We start from the raw sequence: 6,000 nt of genomic DNA on the forward strand, positions 1-6,000 counted from the left end.
CGAAAAACTAAGTGTAGATCGCTGAAATGTCCCGCAAATTTTTCTCCGACAAGATGAAAGTGTTGCCTAGCTATGAGACATTAAAAATTTATCTCAAACAACAAATTTTTGCTAGTTCCAAAGCTCGTAAATAAGTTGTAGGCCGGTATCGAGGTAATGATCTGTCGATGATTTCTTTTGGACGGCAATATTTGTGAAAAACCCTATTTCAAACCAATTCCAGCGGTTGAATTCTATAGCAGGGGTGAGCAACCTTTTCAAGCAACGGGCCACTTTTAATTTGAAATTCCTTCGGCGGGCCGCATTGAAAATAAAATTTAGGTAATAATGGTTTGTAGAGCTTTACGTTATTTTTTATAATAAAATTTTTTGACAAAAACAAAGCTGAAAAGGATAAATAAAACGAATTTTTGTACTTGCATAAACATTTTTTTTATATAAGATGATTAAACTAGCAGAAATTGAGTAAGTTCGTCAGTAAATCTTGATCATTTTTCTATAATATTTTAAATTAATTGAAATATTAAGCAAATATTCATTTTTACGAAAAAGATAGATTATTTGCTTCAATTTATTAAAAACGAAAATTTTTGAAAGTCTTTCTATGGTTTATAAAAAGATTTGAACCTATTTTTGAAAAAAAAACTTTTTTGTTCGAACTTATTTTTTTTTTTTGTTTCGATTATAGTCGTTTTACCATCTTTATGGCATTCGCGACTCTATCAACGTTACAGTTGGCGGATCGTCATTGAAAAACTTATCCGGTACAACTGTGTTCGATGTTTACTCTTGGGCTCGAACTCGCGGACATCGGCTCAGGAGACAACAGACTTGCCAACTGAGCTATATTACAAGCCCCAGATTCGAACTTATGAAATAGTACTTTTCGTCTTCAATTTCATTCAAAATTTCCATGGTGATTAACCATAGCGATTTTTTCTGTAAAAAGTTTGTTCAAAACTTATTTAAATTTTGTCGTGTAAGTTCTTTTTTTTTTCTTCAAACGGTTTTTTTAATTGAAATTCCGAATGAAATCATTGCATTGAGATGTTGAGCAAGGTTTCAAAATCAGGATAAACTCATTATTTTACAGATTTTTAACCAGATTTGTTAATGTACCAGTTAAAATTTTTAATTCTGATTTTTTTTGACAGATTTCATAAATTTTCCTAATTTAATGCAGATACCTCTGTAATAGGCTTTCAAAGGCTGCATCATGACTTTGGTAATGTGGTTTGCTAGTTCTGAAGTAAAATGAATCAATTTAATCAATGTTTGGCATGATTTGCCTATAAAATGTCTGAAAATTGCACATAACACAAAAAAAAAACAAAATTCACATTTTTCGGAGCTGCAAGGTGTCTCAGAATTGATTTGGACTTATTCAATATTTTTTACCAGCTCTGGTTGTCGAGATAACTTTTAAAACAAGGAAAAAAATTAATTATTCAATTAGTTTATTTTTTTAACAAAACTTTGACAAAATACAAATACTTATTGACTCAATGATGAACTTTCCCAAAGGCCCCAAGTATTTTTTAATTTTTTTTTAAAGTTATGGAAGTTTTCTTTTCGTCATTTTTTCCAAACCGGCAAAAAAGGAAATTTTTTCGAAATTTTAAGGAAAAATCAAACTAAATTAAATCTTTGAAATTTTTAAGACCATAGGTAAATTCATTTCGCAGTCTGCAACAAAGCTGTTGAATGAATTAAAATTCTTAATAGCAATATTCAATGACTTTCTTAAATGATGCCTGAAGCGATTTCTATAAATCGTAGAATTCATTTTTTTAAAGCGTGGTATCTCTGATCCATGAATATCTTGGTAATATCTGAGTTCTTGATTAAATGAAGGGTCGAAAATTGATTGAAAAACTTTTTTATTGTTTTTATGCAGATTTATTGGCTTATCAGTTATGAAAGATCAATTTTACCCAAAACTGATCAACTTTAAAAAAAATTTCATACGCCATACCAACGAAACTAGAAGCGATAGATAAAATCTTGGATATGTTTTGACGCCAGGACGCCAAAATCTTTCAAAATCAGTTATTGAAACATTGGCACCAAAAATGCTGTTCCCCTGAGTAATCATTACAAACTTTTTAGGTTGAATCACAGAATTACAGATATTGTTTTTGTCGAGAATTTAGAATTTTGCTGAGTCATGTCTATAAGAAATCTAGAATCGTTCATCCAGTCTTGTTATAAAACTTTCCTTATTTCCTTCATTAAATCAAGAAAAAAAATATTTCACTTCATCATAAAATTTTAACTTCGCTTGAACAAAAATAAATGACTTAACTCACTTCTATATTACATTTTTCCAATAAATAATATTGCATCCATGCCTTTAAAAGAATTAAAAAAAAAAGCTAAAATCCTACAAAAAAGTCAACAATTTTTTTGATTACGGAAAAAATGCAACTGCGAACATATATATATATGATCAAGTTGTTGATATATTTTTGGTTTAGTAGAGACAGCTATTTTATGATAATTGACAATCTATTGTCGAAAAATATCGTGAAATAAATTTAATTTGAGATAAGCTTCGCGGGCCGCACAAACATGTCTCGAGGGCCGCATGCGGCCTGCGGGCCGCGGGTTGCTCATCCCTGTTCTATAGTATTTCTGCTCATGACAAGGTTTCTAGCAGATAAAAGTATGTATTTTTGTATTTTGTAAAAATATAATGATTTTTTTAGACTCTGTTTTCAAAAGCTTTAAAAAAGTACTCTCGTATGTATGTACATATATTTCGCAACTTACAATCCTTACTAACCGATTAAACTTTAAGTTTAAACTCTTGATGGTTTTGCTTCGTTTTTATCAGATTTTGCCAGCAGACATTCCAGTAATAAACGGTTTTTAGTGGCACATAAATAATCATGTTTTGTTAGTTTCAAAACAGATAAATCCATCAACTTTCTTTCAGTTTCCTCCAAAACAAAAGCATTGGGCCAAAAAGTAACGGAAAATGGAGGTGGAGGATGCAACCACCCAATATACACTTTTGAATTTGAATGAATTTTTAATATTCACCGGAATGCTGACAAGATCTGGCTGTGTACGTATCATAAGCATAATCAAATTTCAAGGATGTCATTTTTTTCTTTCTAGGAATCCTTTTTGAAAAGACTACTTGATCAAGGTTATTATATCACAAGATTTTTTATTTATTTATTTAGATAGGATTCTAGGCTTCAGCCTTTGATCCTATCTAGGTTACAACACATCTATGAAGGTTCTCTGACTTTGTCGGTAAATAGGCGAGGAGAGCGCGGTGAGGTTTAGTGAGTTCGTTTGAAAACTTCGGTAGGTTTGTTTGAGCTTTGTTGGTAAACAAACTTTACGAACTTCGCAGTAGCAAAATCAAAATGGCTGAATTGGGAATTTTACATATCGTTATACCTCCTATATACATATACACAACTTGTACTTGATATAAATATTTGCGTTCCTTTTTTACGCCTATTGTCAAACTTTTACCCTTTTTTTAATTTTTGAAAATAACACCTTTTTTTGGCTGATGTTTTGTCAATAGAGCATGTGTGCTAGAGAGCCGTTGGGCAAACAAACGTTAAAGCTACTTGTAAAATGAATGCAAATTGAAAGAAAAATTATATTTTTTTCGATAATTTTACCAAATCACGGGAAAAGTTTCAAAATACGGATAATTTTCAATAACCCAGTGTATCTGTTCACTAAATTATAAATTCATTCCCAGCATTCGACTCTTATAAATGGAAACATAACAAATATGTGGATTGTTTTTTGCCAAATTTTGCAACATTGACACTTAAATTCATCCTCCGAGTGAGAAAACTCGTTACAGGTGGATCTGAAACCGCCTAAAAAGTATCTACAGAGTTCATTTCAAGTTCCCTAAGGGAACATTTGATTTTTGTTTAAATTTGTTCTGTCCATGTTCCTCACTGATGATCAATAAAAAATGTAAATAATAGTTCTATTTGAAACAAGATTATTATAAATACACTAACTGACTGTTTCTTAGACACAAATCGATTTTAGAAAAAATCAACATTTCAGTTGAACTTCAGCGAAATTGTGAACAAAAATATCTAATGTGGGCCCAAAAAGACCTCTTGTATTATGTATGTGTAGCAAAAGCCCTATAGATAATTGAAAACAAACGTCCTTTCTGCTTTTGTTACTCAGAACGACTGAACACATTACTCACAGTTGGTGTTGATTTTTAACAAGCTTTTGAACTTGGTGTGATCTTCAATTCCGATATTGGCGTTTTGCCGTTCACAACCTTAGGTGTCTTCTCTAATTCTGTGCTGCCAGGTATCTCGATTAAAATAAGCAGATATTTTTACTCGTCTAGAATTAAAAACATACTTTCAATCGGGGTATTACAATAACGTTAAATGACATTTGGCTATCACATATTTTGTTTGGGCACGTTTTTCTTCGCACGTTTACATCGAAACTGTAGCCGTTTGACTATCAGTCCCATCGCAATGCAATGGGAGTGACTCTTCTTGGTTCGTTTGAAATTTCAACTAATTACTCACATTTTCCGTCTTCGACACTTTTCGTTGATAAATTATCAGAACCTCTCGTCGACAGCAGCGAGATTGATAAGGATTGTTTTACCACTTCTTCCACCATTCGGCTTCAGCGCACTTAAAAATTCCATCCCCCCACAACAGGTGGGCCACACTAGCGGAAGATTTGTTTTCTTTTAATTTTCTTATCAGCACACCAATCAGCAACACTTGTTCACATATTTATGGATGCTTCCTTGCAGCAAAGAGTAACAAGGTGTGAATCAAAACTATATTTTTACCTACACTCTGTTGTAGATCTTTGCTTCTTTTTCCGGAGACAAGAAAGAAAACTAGAATCATCACAGTTTGCTGCTAAAAGAATCTGAACCACTTCTTCATGTTTGACCGATCGATTATCACAATCACGGCTGAACCGTCTCAAGACGGCAGTGGCTTATCAGCAACGGTTTCCTTCACGCACGAATTAACATAATCCAAAATAAAATCGAAGTACAACAACTACGCGCGCACTCTTCCACCTACTAGCTTAGCGCATTGCGACCGATCCCGACGTCCGTCCGAGTGATACTAAATCAGTTCAATTTTACGGAATTGTGTAAACGGAAAGACATCATCCCATCAATCCCGTGCGGTCCCGGGACCGCGTTTGAGTCGAGAATCGAGAGCACGCTGCCTAGTTTGTTTGCCTGACGCTGAACCGTACCAAACCAGAAGAATTAAGCTGCTGGCTGAGTCAGTTGGAAAATGTTTTCGTGTTTCCCTAAACTATGAAAGGCCTACTCATTCTCGGCAGGCAGGCAGCAGACACCATGCGCATGCATTTTCGACTAGCACGTGCTGATAGCGCTATTAGCATGGAAGCTAGCATGCGAGTGGACAATTGTAGGGTTCCTCTCAGGCTGGCTGACAACCGAACCGGACTCGAGCACGTGGTGATGATTTTGAATTTACGTTTGGTGCGCGCGTTTTCCTACCTGGCGATCTGTTTACGGTGGTTTATTGCACCCAGGTGCGGGTTGCTTCCGAGATGTATCATCTTTTCGCTTTATCATCTTCTCTACATTGTTATTGTTATTGATGGGTGGAGTGAGTTTTGCATTCATGGATTGAAATGATGCTTCGGAACACTTTAAAGAGGAATCTGTTGTATGATGGTGTAAAGCGGAATTCACTTTTGAAAGGTTCACTGCAGTTTATTCAAAATTTCAATTTCAAAAATTAATTTCGGTTTAAATTATTACCTGTGAAAAATATTCCTAAAATCATAACAAAGCTGAAACACGAGACAATCAGATGGTTTTCTTTTGGTCTGCCGACAGAGGACACTAAACACTCTCTAGCAGCCAGGTAATTGTAGTGCGAAGTAATAATCCGTGTTGTAAACTGGTAAAGGATTCATTCAAGACTTTTTTTTCTCCTTCCTTAGGTAGAAGTTTCGAATACTTTTCGGTTGGTCTGA

At 34.1% G+C, this 6,000-nt stretch overlaps 1 protein-coding gene across 2 annotated transcripts in view; it reads right to left on the reverse strand.

Annotated features, from left to right (window-relative positions):
• Positions 1–5,206, reverse strand: part of LOC129751243 (chondroadherin) — a 66,084-nt gene extending 60,878 nt beyond the window's left edge. The window contains exon 1 of one of the 2 annotated variants that reach the window (XM_055746626.1): positions 4,205–4,223. The gene's annotated coding sequence lies outside the window, so the exon portion shown is untranslated. Of the gene's footprint in view, positions 1–4,204; positions 4,224–4,544 lie in introns of those variants that run through there. The other variant, XM_055746625.1, reaches the window with a different exon arrangement.
• Positions 5,207–6,000: the final 794 nt, after the last annotated feature.

Source organism: Uranotaenia lowii, chromosome 3 (assembly GCF_029784155.1).
Source record: "Uranotaenia lowii strain MFRU-FL chromosome 3, ASM2978415v1, whole genome shotgun sequence".
Taxonomy (NCBI): domain Eukaryota; kingdom Metazoa; phylum Arthropoda; class Insecta; order Diptera; family Culicidae; genus Uranotaenia; species Uranotaenia lowii.